Source organism: Ranitomeya variabilis, chromosome 6 (assembly GCF_051348905.1).
Source record: "Ranitomeya variabilis isolate aRanVar5 chromosome 6, aRanVar5.hap1, whole genome shotgun sequence".
NCBI classification, from domain to species: Eukaryota; Metazoa; Chordata; class Amphibia; order Anura; family Dendrobatidae; genus Ranitomeya; species Ranitomeya variabilis.
The window spans coordinates 480,232,751-480,257,350 of record NC_135237.1 but is presented as its reverse complement, the minus strand read 5'-3'; the positions used below and the strand labels follow the sequence as shown (position 1 = coordinate 480,257,350).

Below are 24,600 nucleotides of genomic sequence, written 5' to 3'. Positions count from 1 at the left end.
GAGGGACGGAGCGCTATTTGCCTCCTGGAGCACAGATTTTCCTAGAATAGTTTGTGGATTCTATATACAGAGCCCCTGTGGTAGAAAAGCAGAATCCCCCCTTAAGTGACCCCATTTTGGAAATTATACCCCTTTGAGACTTTATCTACAGCTGCAGTGACTATTTTGACTCCATGATTGTTTTCCAGAAACAAGCAGCAGTGGATGTTGCTGAGTGAAAATTGCAAACTGCCATTGTAGTGACCAGTACGTTGCAGTCACCAGTACATTATGCTCAGCTAAAGCTTCTGGAGACACACACCTGTAAATTAGGCGGGCTCTCATCACTACAGAAATGCCAAATATGTGGTCGCTAAATGTGGTTTAGGCACACTGGGGCTCAGAAGGGAGGGGGGCATTTGGATTTGTGAGCTCAGAACTTGCTGAATTTCTTTTTGGGGGGGAGGAGCCATTTCACTTTTCCAGAGCCTTTGTGCTACCAGTAACGTGGAAGCCCCTATATTTCCGTTAACAGATGACAGATCTGAGTGAGATCTTGCTTTTTTGTGGATTGAGGTGAAGCTTTTATTGGGAACATTTTACATAACATTCATGATCACATTTATCCGACGCTCTACGCTGACCACTTACATCTGGGTTTCCATCTAAATCTCTGAGTGACGTGACAGATGAAACCCCCGATGGATCCATTCACTATAATGAGGCAGCAGAGTCACTCTGGACTCCGTCTGGCCTCTGTTCACTGGTGTCCTTCTTTTCAGAAGTGCATTTCTAAAAAGACGGACACCGCCTGATCACAGGTCCTATGGCGTCCACAGTGCCTCCATCTGCCTCATTATAGAGAATCTTCCGCCAGAGGTTCAGACTGAATCACTTATTTCAGAGATTTACATGGAAACCCCAGTGTAAGCGCTCAGCGCAGAGCGCAGGATAATTATGAGCTGAGCCTTAATACAATCTTTGGAAGGCAGAATGAAAAAATGAACAGCATGTGAAGAATTAGTTTTATTTACTTCTTGCACCATTCCTCGTGCGGTATAAGTGATTAGGCGACTATATTTCTCGGCTCGGTGCGATTACAGCGATACCAGATTTTTATGGGGTTTTTTATGTTTGGCTATTGTCACACTAAAAAATGCTTTTTATTGTGAAAACTAGTTTTTCCATCACTACATTTTGAGAGCTATAATTTTTCCATATTTTGGCCGACAGAGTCATGTGAGGGCTTGTTTTTTGTGGGATGAGCTGACAATTTTGGGCACATGACATTTTTCGATCACTTTCTTTTCCGATTTTTGGGAGACAGAATGAAGAAAAACCAGCAGTTCAGGAATTGCTTTTTTTTAAACATATATATACTGTTCCGCGTGTGGTAAAATAGGTAAGGCAGCTTTATTCTTTGGGTCAGTACGATTACAGCGATACCCAATTTATATCTTTTTTTATGTTTTGTCTCTTTTACAGAATAAAAATTGTTTTATAGAAAAAATAATTATTTTTGCATCGCTTTATTCTGAGAGCTATAACTTTTCTACATTGCCGCTTTTTTTTTTGCTGGACAAGATGACGTTTTCAGCTGTACCATTTTTATTTACATTTCGTCTTTTTGATCGAGTTTTATTTTTGGGAGACCGAATGAACAAAAACCAGCAATTCAGGAATTGCTTTTGCTTTTTTTTTTTTTTTACACCGTGGTAAAATTGATAAGGTAGCTTTATTCTTCTGGTCAGTACGATTACAGCGATACCACAGTTACATAATGTTTTTATGTTTTGGCGCTTTTACACAATAAAAACAATTTTTATAGAAAAAATAATTATTTTTGCATCGCTTTATTCAGAGAGCTATAGCCTTTTAATTCTGATGGAGCTGTATGGCAGCTTGTTTTTCGCTGGACAAGATGACGTTTTCAGCGGTACCATTTTTATTTACATCCGTCTTTTTGATCACATTTTATTGCACTTTTTCTTCGGCGGTATGATGATAAAGCATTATTTTTTGCCTCGTTTTTTATTTATTTTTTTAAAGTGTTCACTGAAGGGATTTACTAGTGTGACAGTTTTATAGAGCAGGTTACTATGGACGCGGCAATACCAAATATGTGTACTTTTATTGTTTATTTTTTATTTACATAAATAAATGTATTTATTGGAAAAATATTTGTCTCTTTTTTTTTTCTTTATTTGGGGATTTCTAAAAAAATATTTCTACACTTTTTAATATATTTACCGTTACATATTCTTTTTTACTTTTTTACATTGTCCCATCCTGGGACATCACTGTATGGTGTCAGATCGCTTATCTGATACTCTGCACTGCAGAGTATCACATCAGCATCTGAAAGGCAGGGGAGGAGGCATGTCAGTGCCTGCTTTCAGTAGGTGCAGCCAACTTCTTTGCAGGACCGTGACGGCCCGCGCGGCCATGGGTCTCCAAGGAGACCATCAGGACAACGAGATTGCATCCCATTGCCCTGATGGAAGCACGCAGGGAACGGATTCCATGCGCGATGCTCATCTATGCCGCTGTCAGTAATGACAGTTGCTAGTGTAGAATAGCAGGAACGCGGGATGAAGTGATGGGCAGGAGGCAGAACAAGAGTTAAAAGGTTTATTACAAAGGATACTCCACGCAGAGAGAGATATGGTTAAGAGGGGAGTAAAACTGGGTATTGTGTCAGGGTAAGAACAAACGGTTAGGAAACAGGTAAACTTATAAGTCTGATGGTTTCCAGGCTGTGGAAGCTTGAAATCCCACGGTGGTGCCGTGACGCGTGAAGTCTCTGGCCTGTTCCTGAAGGAAGGTGATGCACTGTCTCCTGACAGAAGCAGCGTATCCTGGTTCTCCGAGGTGAGGTCCTGGGTTACCGGGACGACAAACGTGAAGTGAAGCAGTCTCGACATCGCCGGAAGGTGTCTCATCCCAGTGGTGGTGGCAGGGATGAAGCTACCCCGGTTCTAGGTGATTCGCCTGGTCAGATTTAGGCGCGCACTCGCAGCAGTCAGCGGAACAATGCGGGTCAAACTCTCAGTCGCAGGGGTGAGCGGGCACACAAATTTACTTCCCTCACGGTCAGTGTGCCCAAATCCTACAGAGCTCCAAATATTGCTTCAAACCAGTCCTACCATTGTGCGTGGTGGGTGGACACACTTCACACCATTATGTCATTGTGGAGACAGATCAAGCACAACAAATGTATATTCAGTATTACATAACCCTCAGGAATTATTCCTATTATTAGCAGCAGCAAAATATTTCCATTGCCAGTTACTTGATAGCAAGAATCAGGGAAGGAAGGCGCTGAAGGAGAACGGCGATATCAGTCTTGTATTCCCGCCGAGGAATGGCTAGCGCACAGGCTGACGTCAGCCGAGAGTCGAGTGTCAGCTGTTTCCTGCCATTTCTGTCTCAGCACATTTTTATCCCCACCCTTTCACCTGCACATTCTGCCATGCTTTTAAAAGTGCTTTAATTAACCCTTCCCGAATCACTCATGGCGGTAGAAATAGACTAATACAAGGCTCAGGGAGCAGGCTCAGCTTTCCAAGGTTAAGCAGTGCAGCAATCATCTGCTCCCGTCCGTCAGGAATAAATCTGATGAGTGCTGAGTGGTCGCCTGCTATAAGCCGTCCGAAGAGTCAGATATTGGGCGAGATAGCAAAGTGCGAGCTTCTCTGAGGATCTACTGTACAGATTGGAAATGCTCGCAGATAACGTTACTCTGCTTGGAGAAAAAATGTTTTCCTGCGAACGTCCCACTTCATTTTTACCGGCCGCCTAGACCATTCATAGCTTGATAAATATCATTGGGTTCACTAGTAAGAGACTTCCACAGTCCTGAATTTATGTAGGATATTAAGACATTATTTTATTAGGAATTAATGCAAAATGCAAGGTGCAATGTAAATATAATCGGGGGCAGTAAGGGGGCCGCTACCACCTTCAATCAGCAACTGGTAAGGTCACAGACACTGGGAGGGGCCAGATACTGTCCTTGCATAGGGTCCTTCCTCCATCTTGGGTCCGCTACTGAATTTAATTCATGGGTAATATGTGCTTTTTTACTCTTTTATCCATTTTTTCTTTTAAAACTCTTTATATTGATTTAAAAAAAAAGACAATTAATAACAGATACTACAAGCTTCAGGTCACTTCCATTAAGGGCTCATGCACATGACTGTTTAAATCGGGTGAGTGCTATCCATGGTTTTGATAGATAGCACTCATCCCCATGTTATTCTATGGGGCTGTGCACATGTCCGACTATTTCCTCAGACCGAGAGTCTGAAGTAAAAAAATGGGTCCATGTAAAAAATCGGATGGCACCTGGATGACATTTGAGTGCAGTCTAAGTTTCACGGACTGACATAATGGAGACAGTATAGAAACTTTTTCTTTCTCCGCCTCTGACAAAATCGGATCCCATTCTGATCAAGCGGATAATCTTTCTCTGATAAACAAAAGCTTCCTCTGCCTCGGGAGTCCAATCCTTGGCGTTTGCGCCTTTACGGGTCAAAGCCGAGATGGGTGCCACTCGGGTAGAGAAGTGTGGAATGAATAGACGGTAGTAGTTGGTGAATCCCAGGAACCGTTGTATGGCTTTCAGCCCGGATGGACGAGGCCACTTAAGGACGGCGGACACCCTCTCCGGATCCATCTTCAACACCGTGGACGAAACTATATAACCGAGGAAAGGCAGAGAGGATTGTTCAAAGAGACATTTTTCAAATTTGGCATAAAGTCTGTTCTCCCTAAGTCGTAAGACCTGACGTGCTTGCCTCTGGTGTGAGGCAAAGGCCGGGGTCACACCAAGCGTAGTAAAATACGGTCCGTATTTTACATGCGTAATACGCAGAAATGTTCCCAAAATAGTGATCCGTATGTCATCCATAGGCAGGGTGTGGCAGCGTATTTTGCGCATGTAAACCTCCGTATGTAATCCGTATGGCATCCGTACAGCGAGATTTTCTTGCCGGCTTGTAAAACGGACATACAATGGTACCATGGACTGAAATATTCATGAAAACATATATACAGTCTAATATATATATATATATATATATATATATATATATATATATATATATATATATATATATACTAGATGGTGGCCCGATTCTAACGCATCGGGTATTCTAGAATATGTATGTATGTATATAGCAACCACATAGTATATAGCACAGGCCACATAGTATATAGGAGCCATGTAGTATATAGCAGACAAATACTACGTGGCCTGTGCTATATACTATATGGCAGCTATATACATACATACTGTACATACATATTGTAGAATACCCGATGCGTTAATACAGGCTATGTAGTATATAACACTGGCTACGTAGTAAATAACACAGCCCAAACAGTATATAACACAGCCCACGTACTATATAACACAGCCCACGCAGTATATAGCAGCCACGCAGTATATAACACAGGCGACGTAGTATATAACACTGGCCACGCAGTATATAACACCGGCCACGTAACTTATAGCACAGCCCATGCAGTACAAAACACAGCCCACATAGTATCTAACACTGGCCACGTAGTACTGTATATAGCAGCCACGCGGTATATAACACAGCCCACGTAGTATTTAGCAGTGTGGGCACCATATCCCTGTTTAAAAAAATAATTAAAATAAAAAAATACTCACCTGCCGGGATCCAGCGAAGCTCTGGCGATGCGCGCGTGGCTGCCGCCATCTTCCGTTCCCAGGATGCATTGCAAAATTACCCACATGACTTAGCGGTCTCGCGAGACATTAATTTTATCTGTTCTATTCTAACCTGTCAGTGTGATTTTACTGTACACCGCGCTGAATTACCAGCTTTTCTCTAGAACACCGCTGCGTATTTCTCGCAAGTCACACTGATGGTCCGTGTGTAACCGTATTTTTCTCGCCCCCATAGACTTTCATTGGTGGATTTTTTGTGCAATACGCTGACAAAGGCAGCATGCTGTGATTTTCTACGCCCGTAAAATACAGCTGAGAAATATACGACAGATAGGAGCTGCCCCATAGAGAATCATTGGTCCGTGTGCAATGCGTAGTTTTTGCACCTCTCATACATCCATAAAACTCGCTAGTGTGACCCCGGCCTCAGTCTGCAGAGAAGATCAGGATATCATCCAGGTAAACAACAACACAAGAATAGAGCAGATCTCTGAAAATGTAATTTACAAATTCCTGGAAAACTGCGGGTGCATTATTAAGGCCGAACAGCATTACCAGGTATTCGTAGTGTCCATCCCGGTGTTAAAAGCTGTTTTCCACTCATCTCCTTTATGTATACGAATCAGGTTGTAAGCCCCTCTGAGATCCAGTTTAGTGAAGATCTTGACCCCTCTGAGACGATCAAACAACTTTGCTGCCTGGGGCCACTGTGTGCTGCCTGGAGCCCTGTGCGCTCCCAGGGGTCCCTGTATGCTGCCTGGGGCCAGTGTGCGCTGCCTGGTGCCCTGTATGCTGCCTGGGGCCCCTGTGTGCTGCCTTGGGCCCCTGTGTGCTGCCTGGAGTCCCCGTGTGCTGCCTGGGGCCCCGTGTGCTGCCTGGGACCCCGTTCGCTGTCTCTGCCTCCATGTGCTGCCTGGGGCCACTGTGTGCTGCTTGGGGTCCTGTGCGCTGTCTGGGACCCTGTGCGCTGCCAGGGGCACCTGTATGCTGCCTGGGGCCACTGTGCGCTGCCTGGGGCTCTGTGTGCTGCCTTGGGCCCCCCTATGCTGCCTGGGGCCCCAATATGCTGCCTGGGGCCCCGTGTGCTGTCTCTGCCCCATGTGCTACCTAGGGCCCCGTGTGCTGCCTGGGGCCCCGTTATTGAGTATATCACTCAATGGTTCTCAAAAGCCTGAAAAATCTGATCTACAGCAGCTGGTCTATATTCTGACCCGGAGCGGTATAATCTGGCCTAGGCCAATTTATACCCCGGGGTATAGTATGGCCTAGGCCAGAATATACCTGGGGTATATTCTGGCCCAGAGGGTTATAAACTGGCCTAATCCAATTTATATCCCGGGGTATACTTTGGCCTAGGCCACTTTAACCCTGGGTATATTCTGGGCAGGGGGTTAATCTGGCCTGTTACACCAGCAGGGCAGTAGGCTGTACTGGAGGTGGAACAGGTTGAACAGGGATGATACACCTGTAGCGCCCCCACTGCCGCAGGGCCGAGGGGTACCCGGTACCGGGCCTCTGAGTCTCTGCTCTGGGGTTGTCACGGTGGCTAGACCCGGTTCCGTGACCCTGCTGAGGGGCGTACAGTGATAGATGTAGATAGTGGTGGTGGTGCGGTGCAGTAAATAACGAGGACACCAGGTTGCAGTCTCTTTACCTCTTTACTGAAGGTCTCTGGGTCCTCAGTCCGGAATACGGTTCACCAGGCTGCGCAAGTCCAGCCGGTCCGATGGCACCTCCAGAGTTCTCCTTGCAGGTGGAAATCTGTGCCTTCCTGCTAGCGCTATGTGTTGTGGTCCTCCCCTGCTGTGCTTACGGGATAGTCCCCACAACTGTTGTGTCTGTTTCTCGTGTTCCCTCACAACAACTCGATTAGATGATGTTCTGCTAATCCTCCGTCCCTCCCGGTGTTATGGTTGGGACGCACCCGTATGACGGGTAGGCTCGGAGCTCTTCCGGGACCCTAGAGTCACCCCTCTCCACAGGTTGCCCCCCAAGTCTGCATAGGTGATTTAGGTGAGACAGCCCGCCTGTGACTGACTGTCCTGCCGTTGGTTTGAAGTATTGCTTGGAGCTAGATATATGAATACTTCCTCGGCGTTCCGGCCGCCGGTTGTGCGCCTCAGTAGGATGTTGCCTCGGTCTTACAGCACGACTCCTACTGGTATTCTCCTTCTTGCTTTGATCTCGTTTCTCACTCAGCACAATATATCTCGCTTCTGATCCTTTCTTAGGGCACCGCCGCTATGCTGAGCAGGCACGGTCCCGTGACGTTCTTTCCTGTTGCCAGGCCTCTGTCAGGGTCCCAAACCTGACAGGGACCCTACCGAATCTTCCCCACAACACCCTCTGCCACAAGGTGTTGCCTGGTTCCAACCCAGTCAGCTTTCTCAACTAACTTCCTGCCTGACCCCCAGTTTACCCACACGGTGAGGAGTGGCCTAATAAATAGCACCCTTAGCTCCCCCTGGAGGCCCGACTGTGAAATGTATTGGTGTATGTGATACCTGGTCAGATGAACTCCTTCAGTGCCATCAGACGTACCATAGCCCCCCTTAGCGGCGGAGCCACAGTACTGCAACGACCAGGACTCTGGGGCGCTGCACTCCCCCCCGGTTAAATCCAGTACTCCGGGACTGGGAAGAAAACAACAATACATGTCAGCAAAAAGACATACAATTTTTGTGAGTGCAATAACAATAAGCATATTTGAACAGAGCTTCCCTTTATGGGAGGTGAGGACACTTAAACGTTACAAACATGGTTAAATACTTTCAAATAACTTTTCTTACCCAACCGGGTATTCTACTAAGTGCAAAAATTTTTTAAACATTAATTCAACATTGCCTTTAAGGATGTACACTCTGAATCCACTAAAGACCTTCTTATAACACATTATAAGGTTTAAGCAACTGTGCTACATTCTCCTACTTTATGTCTGCAGGACCGCCTGTCCTAACGGCTCCAGACCTACTGCCTCTCCTTTCTATTACAGGACCGCTCCTTTCAGCCCGAGCCTTCTGTCCTTCCACTACTATACACAGTATAGAACATGTTTTTCCTTCAGTTGGAGATTACTGAGCCATCCCTATATGGCTCCTAAGAGGACTCACCACTAACCCCTACGGGTTCACTTCCTGTCCTCATCCTTCTATTAACATTATTGAACATTTCTTACAATTAACTAATTGGTTACATTTAACTTTCACATATTAACATTATTACTTCTTCTTTCAAAGCATCATCATTCCTTAAGTGCTATCGATGAACATCCCCTTTAAGAGGGGACCAAGTCTCTATGAGGTGGTGCAACTTTTCAAGCTGCAAGTCCGTATGCAGCAAGGACTCCAGTACAAGTTCCAATAACCGTATCTTCGCAAAGAGTCCGTCTTTTATATAAAACCAGTAGAGAGCACCTTTAAGAAGGTGCAACTATGTACAAGGAGTTCGTATCATGCATTGTTCATGATTCAGCAGTTTCTTAGTAACGGAACAAAAGGTAGAAAACAAACCATAAAGCAGAAACAGTAGGGATCCCGGGTCAACAAAGGGATCCCTTTAAGAGTTAACCCTGGACGGGTTTTAGCAGCAATGTAGCAGCAAAAACAAACAGTTTGAAGAACTATTTACAGGTCATGCAGAGTTTTAAGATCTTACTCTTGTGGTGCAGAAGGTGGTTTTTGGTCCCCGACCGATGCAGCACCGGTGCTGGTAGTTGGTCTCTCAGATCTCAGATGCCATCAGATCAACCGGTGTCTGGATTTGAAGGCTAATCCTGCTTGCAAGTCCAGCAGCCGCTACAAGGCGTACGGTGGTGACAGTAACGAGATCTGGCAAATCTGGAGCAGTCATGATCGGGGCAACAGGCGACACTCCCTCAGGCTCACACCGGTGAACGTTCCGAGCGCACCATCCTTGTGCATTCCGGTGGCGAGTGTAGGTCACCTGATCCCCCCTTTGCAATGGGTCACCATCTCGACTGCAGCAGGGAGTTTTTACGTTGTAACTAGTAACAAAGACATCAGTTGGTAGTCCCGGTTCCTGTATGGAGCCCCATCCCCTCTTCGGGTGGTAGGCCAGCACAGTTCCCCGCTTTACCACGTCTTTCCTGCCGTGCGCAGACTTTCTACGTTGTGTATCATGTTGTTCAGTCTCGTCTCGATCTTTCCAGTGTTGGATTAGACATTGCTTATACTGTTCCCAGGTAAGTACCGCAAGGGTGAGGCTCTCCCCCGGAGCTCCATACGGCTCGTTCCAGGGGGTGTCCCACCGGAGGATCACCCCGTCCGGGCCTACATCTATGGGTTCCCCCATCTTGGTCGGTAGTGGAGGTACCAGCTTCCCCATCACGTCGGGGGCGAGGACTACCCGCTCCACTGAGAGGAAACGGTTATTGTTGCTGGGGTGAGGAGCGGTCACCAGAGTGGGATCGGTCGGGAGAGCAGAATCGGCCGGGGGAGTAGGGGTGCCGTCCATACCTGCGCCTGATGTGATTCCACCGATGTCGATCTGTTCCGTTGACGAGGACACTGGAATCGGCTGCAGCCCGGACCGCGGCTCTTCCGGAGTCACCTCTTGATGTGGCTCCTCCCTCCATGGTTCCGTGACTGGGATAGGTAGGCTCGGCTCCTCCACTGGCGGCTCCAAGGAGTTCAGGTCCTTCACCGGCGGTGGACGCGAGTCCGCCTCTGATGGGTGAGGGCAGGTCAGGATCACCTCGCCGTTGCTTGGGCACTTGCTGCTCATCGTCGCTGTCGGGCATCCGGCGGCAACGCATGCACCTGGCTCCGCCATTTCTCCGAGGTCGGGCTCCTTCTTCACCTCGTTCCCGCCGTTGCAAATCAGGGGGCCGTTCTCCTCTGCTGCTGGGTAGGTCGTCCTCTCGCAGCAGGAGTCGGAGGGGGCGGTCGCTACTTCTGGCACCGCTTTGGTAGTCTCCTCCCATGGCACGCCCTTCTTCTTCCTCCGCGCTCCCTGGAACGCTGCAATGACGGCGACTTTTGGCGGGAACTTTTGGCGGTAAATGGCAACACACAGTCTTTGCAATAAAGTACAGTCCAAGCACAATAAATCACAGTTCCAAGGCACACATGACCCGATTCCTCAGGCTTAAGTAGATCCTGTTCGTGACGCCAAGTTGTAGCGCCCCCACTGCCGCAGGGCCGAGGGGTACCCGGTACCGGGCCTCTGAGTCTCTGCTCTGGGGTTGTCACGGTGGCTAGACCCGGTTCCGTGACCCTGCTGAGGGGCGTACAGTGATAGATGTAGATAGTGGTGGTGGTGCGGTGCAGTAAATAACGAGGACACCAGGTTGCAGTCTCTTTACCTCTTTACTGAAGGTCTCTGGGTCCTCAGTCCGGAATACGGTTCACCAGGCTGCGCAAGTCCGGCCGGTCCGATGGCACCTCCAGAGTTCTCCTTGCAGGTGGAAATCTGTGCCTTCCTGCTAGCGCTATGTGTTGTGGTCCTCCCATGCTGTGCTTACGGGATAGTCCCCACAACTGTTGTGTCTGTTTCTCGTGTTCCCTCACAACAACTCGATTAGATGATGTTCTGCTAATCCTCCGTCCCTCCCGGTGTTATGGTTGGGACGCACCCGTATGACGGGTAGGCTCGGAGCTCTTCCGGGACCCTAGAGTCGCCCCTCTCCACAGGTTGCCCCCCAAGTCTGCATAGGTGATTTAGGTGAGACAGCCCGCCTGTGCCTGACTGTCCTGCCGTTGGTTTGAAGTATTGCTTGGAGCTAGATATATGAATACTTCCTCGGCGTTCCGGCCGCCGGTTGTGCGCCTCAGTAGCATGTTGCCTCGGTCTTACAGCATGACTCCTACTGGTATTCTCCTTCTTGCTTTGATCTCGTTTCTCACTCAGCACAATATATCTCGCTTCTGATCCTTTCTTAAGGCACCGCCACTATGCTGAGAAGGCACGGTCCCGTGACGTTCTTTCCTGTTGCCAGGTCTCTGTCAGGGTCCCAAACCTGACAGGGACCCTACCGAATCTTCCCCACAACACCCCCTGCCACAAGGTGTTGCCTGGTTCCAACCCAGTCAGCTTTCTCAACTAACTTCCTGCCTGACCCCCAGTTTACCCACACGGTGAGGAGTGGCCTAATAAATAGCACCCTTAGCTCCCCCTGGAGGCCCGACTGTGTAATGTATTGGTGTATGTGATACCTGGTCAGATGAACTCCTTCAGTGCCATCAGACGTACCATAGCCCCCCTTAATGGCGGAGCCACAGTACTGCAACGACCAGGACTCTGGGGCGCTGCACACCGGTCTGAGCAGGAGTCACCCCAGCACAGAACCTCTCCCGTCTTCCAATTTAAGACTGGTTCATGCATCCGAAGCCAGGGTAGATCTAAAAACAAAGGGTGAGACAAACCAGGCAACACATAGAAATGGATTCTCTCCTAATGCATTAGACCTAACCGTAGTTCCACTGACACAGTCTGGAACCGAACGGGCTTCGTCAGGGGTTTGCCATCGACTGATGTCACTGCAATGGATCTGGAAGATGCTGTACTGGTATATGGTATCAGTCCACAACCGCCTGCTGAATGAGATTTCCTGTGGCTCCAGAGTCCAGGTGACAGAGTTCCGAAAATTTTACCGTGCCGAAAGACACGGAGACCGTTATTTGCAGTGATGGAGAGAGATGTTCTTTGCCTAGGGTAGCCTGTCCTACAGACCCTAGGCACTGGAGTTTCCTGACTTCTTTGGGCAGGAGCGGATCAGGTGCTCTGAACTGCCACAGTAGAAACAACTCCCCTCCAGGCGACGAGCCTCCTGGCGGTGGATGGCCAAGCTTACTTGATTCACCTCCATAGCCACAGGAGAGGAGGATGAAGTCAGGGAGGCTGCAGGTTTTGGAGAACTAGAAGGCAGGTGGTAGGACCTCTTATCACGTTTAATCTCCTTGGAGCATTCCTGAAACCGTAGGTCTATCCGGACTGCAAGGAAATAAGGTCATCCAGAGTTGTAGGCATGTCCTGTCCCGCCAGCTCATCCTTAACTCTTCCCAAAAGACATTCCCAGAAGGCGGCCACCAAGGCCTCGCTGTTCCAGGATAACTCGGACGAAAGGGTACGAAATCAAACAGCATACTGAGCTAATGTAAGAGCCTCCTGGCGTAGCCGAAGAAGAGCCTAAGCTTTCGACGTGGCACGACCGGGTTCATCAAAGATCCTGCGGAATGCTTCTAGAAAAGACTGGAGATTAGTAACGAGAGAATCCCCTCTCTCCCACAGCGAATTCAACCAGGCAAGGGCCTCTCCAGCAAGGTGAGATATAATGAAGCCCACCTTGGCACGATCAGAATCAAACATATGCCCCAGGAGTACAAAGTGCAGCGTGCACTGGTTAATGAATCCCCGACACTAGACGGGGTCGCCATGGAAGCGGGTGGGAGCCACCAGGCGAGGACCTTTACTTGCTGTGCAACTAGATACCTGGATGCCGATAGCAGTGACGGGCACAGTCGAAGAAATCAGGGAATCCATGCAGGTAGACAAGTTGCGCAGATAGGTCGTGATGTTGTATTGTTGATCCCTCAGACAGGTAACCTCTTGACATAGCTCCATGGCCAGAGGTGCCTGGGATCCAGTGGGTTCCATGGCCGGAGCAATCTGCAACGAACGGAAGCAGAGGCACAGGTGGTGAAGTTCACATTTGTTCTTTATTGATAAATCTGTGGAACCTCGGGACCACGGTCCGGGGGGCTCCGAAGGGGGCGTAACTACGTGAGCCCCAGACACCCATAGTAAGTCTCCTCAAGCAGGGTCAGAATGGAATGCCTGGGGGACACTGGTGCTACCTCCAGTTAGACCCCAGACATGTGGCAGCTGTCCCAGTGGGACAAACGGACAAGCAGAGGTAGCAGATGTCGTGGAGCTGACCGGTGGATTCTGGGTATTCAGGTAGGAGCTGACACCGGTGTTGTCCAGAGGTACAGATGGCTGAGTGGCAGGACGTGACAGAACTGGCATAGACAGAACAGACGTCGTCCAGGATAGCCGGGTAGCAGGCAGATGATAGTCTGCAGAGACAAACAGTGTAAGCCAGAGTACTGGCAAAACTCTGCAGAAGCTATGCACACACTAGCTGAAACCGGAAGCTAGCAACAGAGGATACTTGTTGCTCTGGCACCCTCCCTATGGCGGAAGTGCTAGAAATAGTAATCACTAACACGCCATTGGTCAGAAGTACTTTTTGAAAAATATGCGCTGTCTCTTTAAGAGACCGGGAGCACACGCGCGACCTAAGCACTCTTCCTGAGGACCTGCTGGCCGCGCGCCAGGAAGCAAGAGGAAGAGAGGAAGCAGGGGCTGCAGCAGGATGGCACAGGGCCAGCACAGAGCGGGAGTCCTGCCGGGGACCCCGCAAAGGTACGGGACAGGGTGTAACACAGCAGTGGTAAAAATTAAGAGACCACTGCAAAATGTTCAGTTTGTCTGATTTCTCTCTTTATAGGTATATTGTTGCGTAAAATGTAAATTGCTATTCTATAAACTTCTGACAACATGTCTCCGAATTTCCAAGCAATACATGTTGTATTTTTTTTCTGAAAAGAAGAAATGGTCAAAATTACAGCCTACACAGGCTGCCTCATTCTGAGGGGCAGAATCCCAGTAGCCAGAACACCGAGGGAGCAATGATCCTTTATGCCTTGCTCCAGAGACCGGCAGGACAGCTAATTTCACGTTACCTGTTCGACCCTACACCCAGGAGGCAAGGTGGCACCCCTTAGAGGCTGGGGCATGATAGAGTCCCTGTAAAACGCCTCAAGCCACCAGTCATACAGGTTTGTCCTATCCATCAGGGGGACAGAGAGAGAGAGACATAACATCTACAACATCTGTGAGGACCTTATGAGAAGCTTAGCAGTAAGGGACTACAACACCACGGCGCTAGAGGAAGGCTACTGATTTCCACCTGGACAAGGGGACTCTGGACTTGCCTCCAAACCGGCCAGACTCTGCCTACCCTGTGGTCTGGTGCTCTGGACTGTGGATGCTGAAGCTTTCAGTAAAGATAAAGAGACTGCAATCTTGTGTCCTCGTTCTTCACTGCGCCTCTCACCATCCACCATCTACACACTGGGAAGCCCTGGGGATACACTTCACCTGTGGGAAGGTATAACATTTAGCTGCCAACACATCACCCCAGCGGACCCCTTAAAGCAGCATCGGTCACCCTGACCGAATACCACAGGTGGCGTCATGAACACTTTCCCTTTAAAGACCTTTCCCTTTTACACGGACGTCCCTAGGGCCACGGACCGGGTCAGCCACCGTGACATCCCCCCTGTGAACCGAAGGACCTGGTAATGAGTACCCCGCTGCCCTTGGGGGCGCGCCACTTTCAGACCTCAAATAATGCAAAGAAAACAAGTTCATAATCATTTAGAAACGACAATACTAATGTTTTAACTCAGGATGAGTTCAGAAATCAAAATTTTGTGGAATAACCATGATTTTTAATCACAGCTTTCATGCGTCTTGGCATGCTTTCCACCAGTCTTTCACACTGCTTCTGGCACAAAAATTTAAGCAGTTCTTCTTTGTTTGATGGCTTGTGACTATCCATCATCCTCTTGATTATATTCCAGAGGTTTTCAATGGGGTTCAGGTCTGGAGATTGGGCTGCCCATGACAGGGTTTTGATGTGGTGGTCTCTTAATTTTTGCCAGAGCTGTATAGCACAGTCCCTTAGTGTATTCTTGCTATTTTTGTCATTCACAGCGCCCTCTTTTATTACATAGTCCTCTCTTGGGAGATATAAAATGTCTATGGGTAGAGCAGCCGGTGACCAGAAGACCCGTCCATCAGCTCCTCCATCAGAAAAGAAGCTTTCCCATGCTCCATCAGCTGTTATTACATTATATACAGTTGTGCTCAAAAGTTTACATACCCCAGCAGAATTTTTGCTTTCTTGGCCTTTTTTCAGAGAATATGAATGATAACACCAAAACTTTTTCTGCACTCATGATTAGTGGTTGGGTGAAGCCATTTATTGTCAAACTACTGTGTTTTCACTTTTTAAATCATAATGACAACCCAAAACATCCAAATGACCCTGATAAAAAAATCACATACACCCTTTTCATAATACTGTTTATTGCCCCCTCTAACATCAATGACAGCTTGAAGTCTTTTGTGGTAGTTGTGAATAAGGTTCTTTATTTTCTCAAATGGAAAAGCTGCCCACTCTTCTTGACAAAAAAGCCTCTAGTTCCTTTAAATTCCTGGGCTGTCTAGCATGAACTGTGCGCTTGAGATCTCCCCAGAGTGGCTCAATGATATTGAGATCAGGAGACTGAGATGGCCACTCCAGAACTGTCATGTTGGATGCTGTTCAGACCAGGTCGTTCGACAGACAGCGGTAATTCCGCTTTTGACCACTATGTGCTCATTGGCGTCGGCTAGATTTTATCTAGCTGTTCCGGGTTTAATTTACCTGATGCTCGGATTGGAAGCTGGGCCATGCCCATTGCCTTTAAATAGTTCTCCTGAACATTGGGCGTCGCCGATTATAGCTTCTGTCTTGTGCGTTGTTATCTCGGTCTGGAGTGGTGAGCTGGTTGTTGGAGATTCGTTGCTGGTGGTGTATTTTCCTTTGTCTTATTTACTCCTTTCTATATTTGTATCTATTTTGCCCTGCACATTTATAGTGTATTCCTGAGTGACTGCGGCGTGGTGTATATTTTCCTTTATCCTTGTCTGTGCTAACTGTGGGTATTGGTGTATTACCTCTTCACTGGGTGGTGGGCGGAGGTTTCAGCCTAGGGTTGAAACAGGAGACAGGGTGAGGTTCGAGGCCTGGACATGCACACCATCAGTGTAAACTCCAGGTAGAGGGTCAGTCAGGATTTCCCTAGTCTGAGGGAAATTGCAGGGGCCCGGGTTATTAGCTCTTGCCCACCTAGTCTCCCCGTGACAAGAACCTTCACTTTGTTCTGCTGTAGTCAATGGCAGGTCGACTTCTCCCTGTATTTTGGATCGTTGTCATGTTGGAACACCAAAGTACGTCCCATGCGCAGCTTCCGGGCTGATGAGTGCAAATTTGCCTCCAGTATTTGCTGATAATGTGCTGCATTCATCTTTCTGTCAACTTTGACCAAGTTTCCTGTGCTTTTGTAGCTCACACATCCCCAAATCATCAGCAATCCACCTCCGTGCCTTACAGTAGGAATGGTGTTCATTTCATCATAGGCCTTGTTGACCTCTCTCCAAATGTAACATTTAGGCTATGTGCACACATTCCTGATTTTTCACATTTCATTTGCATTTTTTCTGTGGTTTTCCGCTGCAAAAACGCTTAAAAATGCTTACATTAAGCATCCCATCAATTTAATGCATTCCGCAATTTTTGTGCCCATGCTGCGTTTTTTTCCGTGAAAAAAATGCATCACAGAAAAAAACGCAGCATGTTCATTAATTTTGCGGATTTTTAGTGGATTTGCCGCTATATTATTGCATTGGGAACCTCCGGAAAAATCCACACAAAAAAACGATGCGGATTTCCTGCGAAAGTAGTCCGGATTTGCTCAGGAAAATTCTGCAAACTTTCCAGAAATTGTGCACATAGCCTTATGGTTGTGGCCAAAAAGTTCAATTTTTGTCTCATCACTCCTAATTACCTTGTTCCAGAAGTTTTGAAGCTTATCTCTGTTTTGTGGCATTTGTGCAGTAATGGCTTTATTTTGGCGACTTGACCATGCATCCCTTTTTTCTTCAAGTGCCTCCTTATTGTGCATCTTGAAACAGCCACACTGCTACTTTTCAGAGAGTCCTGAATTTCAGCTGATGTTATTTGTGGCTTTTTCTTTGTTTACCGAACAATTTTTCCTGGCAGTTGTGGATTACATTTTTGTTGGTCTACCTTACAGAGGTTTTGTTTTTATAGAGCCCCTGACTTTCCATTTGGTAATGACAGTTTGAAAGCTGCTGACTGGCATTATCAATATCTTTTTGTATCCCTTTCCTGTTTTATACAGTTCAACTACCTTTTCCTGTAGATCCGTTCACAATTCCTTTCCTTTCCCCATGACTCACAATCCAGAAACGTCAGTGGCTGGATGAAAGATGCAAGAGTCTGTCTGGATCCCAGAAACTCACTCAGCTTTTATGCACACATACTAATTACAAGCAAACAGGTCACAGGTGAGGATGTTACCTTTTCTAGCCATTCAACCCATTTGTATCAATTTCTGTGCATGTTATCAGGCCAAAATCACCAGGGTATGTTAACTTTTGATCAGAGTCATTTGGATGTTTTGGGTTGTCATTATGATTTAAAAAGAGAAAACACAGTAGTTTCACAACAAATGGCTTCACCCAACCACTAACCATGAGTGCAGAAAAAGTTTTGGTGTTATCATTCACATTCTCTGAAAAAGGACAAGAAAGCAAAAACTTTGTCAGGGCATATAAACTTTTGAGCACAACTGTATCTAAAAAGAGAGGATGGTATATAATAAAGAGAGGGCTCTATATAGTCTGATATGTAAGGGAGGGTGCTGTACATAACAAGAGAGGGCACTGTGGAATAAGGGATGGCAATATACATAATAAAGGAGACTGTGTGAGATATAAATATATATGTGTGTGGTTATATATATATATATATATACTGTATATATATATATATACATGCAGACACACGCACACCGTGCAATGCCTTGATTACTTCTTCTGCATCATCCTTTATCTTTCCGAGAAGTATGCTCGGTAAGTATTTATTGTGACATAGATTCTATACATTCGCCGCCTCCTCCTCTGCCCCTTGTATCTGTGACTTTACGTCATTGTGTTTTTCTCTAGAGAGCAAATGCAACCCGAGGAAACTTTGGAGAATACATTGCACATGTTGTTCGGAGGCATGAGATGAAAACAGTGATATAACTGGAGATCTCAGCTGAGAGCACATAGGGACATAAGGAATGATGGATGGGAACATAATGAGAGCAGGAGAGAACACTCAGTGATTGGTAAATGCTGGGCACAGGAAGAAAAGCCGGCAATAGTAGAGGGACTCACTAATAGAAAACGCTTTTCACTTCAAGTGCTTGCAAATCCTTTCTGAATGATGTTTAGATGTTTTGTACGCCTTTTGTTACTTTGTCTTACAATTGTATTCCAGACTAGGATTACAAACCAGTCCCCCAGTGATGGCATTGGTATCAGCTAGAGATGAGCAAATCTTTGATAATTCACATTTGCCAGATTTACCACAATTTCTCAGGGAATTTTTATTTGAGGCAAATAAATTTCTAATGAACTGAAAATACTCCAAGACCTCCAATTGCCCTGAAAAACGTGTATGACACCATTGTTTTTAACTCTTACACTAATCATCTTCACTGTTGTGCTTCCACGCACAATCTTTGTGATGCGCCTGAACGTTGCTGCCATTTTTTGCTTTTTTTTTTTTAAATACATTTTTGCTGAGATTTTGAAAATTGCAACAAAAAAATGTAAAATGTAAAGGAAACACAGCATTACATATTCTTTATTGTTTAATAGCGTTTTTCTCTCAATCTCTATTGCTAAGCTGTGACGTCCTCTCACTATCCAGATTCACCACAAAATGGCTGCTGCACTCCCTTCCTTGAGTTTTATAGAAATTATTCTAGTCCCTTCTGACTGGCTGGCTGTGCTATGCCACGTGATATGGTGGCTGCAAGGCATTATGGGGATGCCAGGCTAGTTGTGCCCGAGGTCATGTGAGCCTTCTCTGCCTGATGCAATTGTCTGCAGTGTGTAGAATGGCGGCAGTGACTTCTAGTGATTTGTGTGAAGCAAATTTGCCTGGTTCAGTGAATTTACAAACAATGACACAAATTTGATTTGCATCGAATTGATTCGCTCATCATAAACTGAGTCAATTCCCTGCTGAATACAACAGCTGCACTAAATCATCACTATCTGACTGTATCTTTTTGGAGACATTTTGATGTCATTTACAGTTACACTCCATAATGCTGAGTGTCCATGTTGTGTCCATCACCTGACCACTTACTAATTCCTGATTACTCTAATTGCTGCATTCCTTTAATTGTGCCATAGCAGCAGTGAAGAACAAGCAAACTGGATGCATGCTAGCAGAGAAAGATCCTCACTGTTGCAAAAGAGTTGGGTGAATAGCAACAGTATTAGCAGAGAAGAGTTATTTATGCTTACAGCAGTTAAATGATTAACCGCAGGTCTGAGTAAGAGTTCACTGAAGAGGCAGTGGTTGGTGAGGCCAATTCCTGAAATACACAGGCTCACTGAATGCTATGCTTACTGAATACTCAAACAGCACATAAGTTATCTAAAGAAGACATCACAGACTTTCAGTGATGATATTAAAAGAGGTTGCTGGGTTATCAAAGTAACCCGGTGCAGACTTGCTCAGTGGAAACCATCCCTAGGGGAAGGAACCGTCCGGGAGCCAGCGCCTGAGCCAGGACAAGTGAGTAACACAAGGCAAACATTACATCTAAATGTTACAATGATGCCCAGTGTCACATCTGCCCATTCTCAGACTCCCATTCTGCCGGTAAAGCACCAAGGGTCTAATCTCATCTAAAATTTTTCAGATTTTATATGAGAAAAAAAGTTACTTTTATATTTTTTTAATAAATAAAACCAGATATTCAAACACATACTTTTCTAACTAAATTTTATTATTTTTTTTCTGTAGATCATTATGAAGGCGACCATCCTACCTGACCTGCTAACACCAGAATTTAGAGATATGCTTTATAACAGCCTCATATACTAAAGCCAGTAATAATCTGGAGCTGACGTCTATGGAAGTGTTGTGGGAATGCTCTGTGACATCTGCAGAGGTCCTGGTGCAAGCAGATTGAGAAAGTGAATGGTGACCATCACCTATTGTAAATGTTCGATGCTGTGTCATCTACTGCATATGGAAGTGTTAGCTTTCATTGCAGTCCTGCATGTCATGTTAGTAACTGCTGAAAAATGTATTTCATGAAACTGGAAGGGGCAGATTCATCAAAGTATTTATGTCATTCCAGCTCCATCCAAGTGGGTAAATATGGGTGGATCAGGCAGGGCTGCCACCAGAAATATCAGGGCCCTATACTGGCAAAATTTTAGGGCCCTCTTGAAACTCCTCCTAGGCTCCACCCCAGTTCCACCTCCACTCAGCGAACCTTCCACAGTCCCACCACCCACTCTTGGAAAAGCACCACTTCTGCACCACGTCCTTACCAATCACACATTATCAGTTCCCATTGAACACCAGATCACATACAGTACATAGCCATCAGCTTTTGTTTTGGCCAAAAGATTTTTTAAGCCACCACCAGAACAAGGTAAACTCTTCTGGCGGGCCCTACTCTACTCTATTAAACATTTGTTAAAATACCCAATACTCTTTTTATGTATATATATATATATTTATTTTTGTTTAAGGGAATGTGTTACATACATTTTTTAAAATGACCAATAATACTACATACAAGGTACAAATACTTTCACACAATGGCCGGAGCACATATTACCCCCACATAATGACCAAATAATAGCACATACAAGGAACAAATACCATCACACAGTGGCCAAACCACATATTACCTCCACATAATGACCAAATACCACATGCAAGGAACAAATACTGTCACACCGTGATCAAAGCACATATTACCACCACATAGTGACCGAATAATATCACATACATGAACAAATAACTTCACACCATGACCAGACCACATATTACCACCACAGAGTGACTGAATACTACAATACTTATCATTAATTAAAAAAACACAATACTAATATTACCATAAGTGCAATTATACTCAGGAGTGCTGTACATAGTATACAGTGTATAGTGTTAGTGTAAAGGTAATAGTGACTCACCAGTGACATGATACACAAGAGCTCTGTATATAGTGTCAGTGTACAGATAATTGTGACTCACCAGTGACATTATACACAGGAGCTCTGTATATAATATATAGTGTAAGTGTACAGGCAATACATTGACTTACCAGTGATGTTTCTAGTTGAAGATACTCATTTTCGCTTTGCTTCTTCATCCAGTGCAGACTGCCATCACTTCTTCCAGCCAGGAATCATCTCTGCAGAATTGAACACAGTTATCTAGAGCACATTTCCCAATTTTTGTCCAACTTCTACACTATACCAGATGACAGTGTCGACCTGTACAGTAACAGGACCACTGAAAACAGTATCCCCAAAAATAAAATACATCACAGCAGTAATAATATCCCTTAATTAGCCCCTGCAGTAATAATGTCCTACATCCTGGCACCTTCCTGTAATAAAATCCTCCATCCTGGCCCCCATGTGTCTCCATCCTGCTCCCATATGTCCTCCCATTATGGCCGCGTGTGTCTCCATCCTGCCCTCATATGTTCTCCCATACTGGCCCCATATATGTGGAGCACCCCCAGTAGGGCTATGGGGAACTCGGTACCGGGTCCTTCGGTTCTCAGTGGGGATGTCACGGTGGCTGACCCGGTCCGTGGCCCTAGGGACGTCCGATGTAAATGGGGGAAAGGTCTTTAAAGGGATTATGTTCGTGACGCCACCTGTGGTATTCGGTCAGGGTGACCGACACTGCTGTGAGGGGTCTGCTGGGGTGATGTTTTGGCAGCTAGATGGTATACCTTCCCACAGGTGAAGTGTATCCCCAGGGCTTCCCAGAGTGTAGATGGTGGATGGTGTGAGGCGCAGTGAAGAATGAGGACACAGGGTTGCAGTCTCTTTACCTTTACTCAAGGATTCAGCATCCACAGTCCAGGGTACAGACCACAGGGCAGGCAGAGTCCGGCCGGTCTGAAGGCAAATCCAGAGTCCCCTTATCCAGGTGGAAATTAGTAGCCTTCCTCTAGCGCCTGGGTGTTGTAGTACCTCCCTGCTGAGCTTCTCGGTAAGGTCCTCACAACTGATGTTAGTGTCTCTTTCTCTCTCTGTCCCCCTGATGGAATGGATAGGACAAACCCGTATGACTGATGGCCTGAGGCTTTTTACAGGGACTCTATCATGCCTCGGCCCCCACAGTTGCCACCGTGCCTCCTGGGTATAAGGTCGGGCAACTAATATGGAACTAGCTGTCCTGCCGGTCTCTGGAGCCAGGCTTAGAGACGATGACTCCCTCGGTGTTCCGGCTACCAGATCCTGCGCCTCAGAAAGGAGGCAGCCTTTTGCAGGGCAGAACTACTTCTGGTTTCCTCTGTTTTTGCTATGACTTTGTTTCTCACTCGCTACAATACAATTCCCTTCTAATGTCTCTTTCTTAGGATGCTGCCGCACGTGGGGCAGGCGCAGCTCCGTGGCCTTCTGTCTAGGCCTCTGACAGGATCCCACCCCTGTCAGGGACCCACTACCTGAGAGGAGCTCAGATTGCAGCTTACTGGGTGAAGCCCAGCTCGCTTCTGCCTAACTTCTTGTCCAGACTACCAGTTTTACCTAATTGTGAGGAGTGCCCTAATAGATAGGAGTGTAGCTCTCTCTGGTGGGCTGGAGTGTGAAGTGTGTTGTGTGGTTTGTGATACCTGGTAAAGAGATCTCCTTTATTGCCTTCAGACGTAACATCACTCCCCCTGGTGGAATAATGACATTACTGCAACGACCAGGACTCTGGGGCACTGCATATGTCCTCCCATCCTTGCCCCATATGTCCTCGAATCAGTGCCCCATAAGTCTCCATTCAGCCCCCCATAATGCGGATTTCAGTTAAAAAAAAGTTTCTCCTTACCTGGCTGGGGTCCATCAGGATGGGTTTGTGTCTGTCAGGTGACTCATCCTTGCAGGTCAAAAATTCCTTTTTTCTTTTCTCTATAACAGAACAGAATTAAGGAATTCCCAACCGAGATCTGGGAGTGTTAATCATTCTATTGCTTATCTGCTGTGTAAGTCATTCCCATGGCTGTAAAGGGTTTATTGGTAAATGAATCATGTGCCGACTGTCAGCTGCTGCAGATAAGGTCACTTCTCTTATCTATTGTGCAGAAAGGCGCTGCCGCTGTCAGTTGTCTTCACCTTCCGCTCATGTATTGGCTGCACCTGTAGACACCTCCATAGCCAGCTCACCTCAGTCATGTGTGGAGATGCGATGGGGCATATTCCTGTTGGACCCTCTGTACGTCCATATGTCCCCAATACATGTTCGTGTACTGTAAATTAAAGGGATTGTCCACTATTAAAGGTCTCCTGTGACGTTGTTTTGTCACGTGAGCTCTGCAGCCAGTCAGTGGCCACTAATGGTCCACTTCAATCTCACTTCCTTTGAACAAAACTGACATCCGGAAGAAATGAGAACGGCTGCTGCTCTCTGAATTCCTCCAGATGTCATTGACAAAAAAAAAGGAAAACTGTTCCAGCTTCTGGTAAAATTTTCAGAGAAATCTTTATTCCATCAAAAAACAACTAAAAAAATATGGTGGACAGGAACAAGAGCAAGCGACGCGTTTTGAACACGGTTGTTCTTTATCAAGCTTTTATAATTGTTTTTTTGATGGAATAAAGATTACTCTGAACATTTTACCAGAAGCTGGGACATTTCTCCTTTTTTTTTTTTTTTTTGCAATAGCTACACGAGTGGTCGGCTTGTGGTTCTGTGCCCGATGGACTCCTATAAACTTCAGTGGTGAGCAGGCATTATCCTTTCTGTTTTCTCTAAACAGCAGTAGCGCAAAAAGAGGACTTGAAAATCCTCCAAAAATACAGCAAAAAGGCAGCGATCCTTACCTGCCCAGGCCTCCAAGCAAATGCACTAACAGGATGCAGTGGATCCATACAGTTAAGATGGCAGTAACCGATGAGGCAATACCGATGAGACATTTTTAAATGCTTAGGAAGCCTTTGCAGGTGTTTCTTGTTAATTATTCTAATTTACTGAGATAATGACTTTTGGGTTTTCATTGGCTGTAAGCCATAAT

General features: G+C 46.3%; 1 long non-coding RNA gene across 1 annotated transcript in view; it reads right to left on the bottom strand.

Moving 5' to 3' along the window:
* Window positions 1–23,540, bottom strand: part of LOC143781317 (uncharacterized) — a 52,050-nt gene extending 28,510 nt beyond the window's left edge. Inside the window, exons 1-2 of the long non-coding RNA XR_013216655.1 lie at window positions 23,418–23,540; window positions 21,685–21,774 (exon numbers count right to left, since the gene is read on the bottom strand). This is a non-coding gene — a long non-coding RNA (uncharacterized LOC143781317). The remainder of the gene's footprint in view (window positions 1–21,684; window positions 21,775–23,417) is intronic.
* Window positions 23,541–24,600: the final 1,060 nt, after the last annotated feature.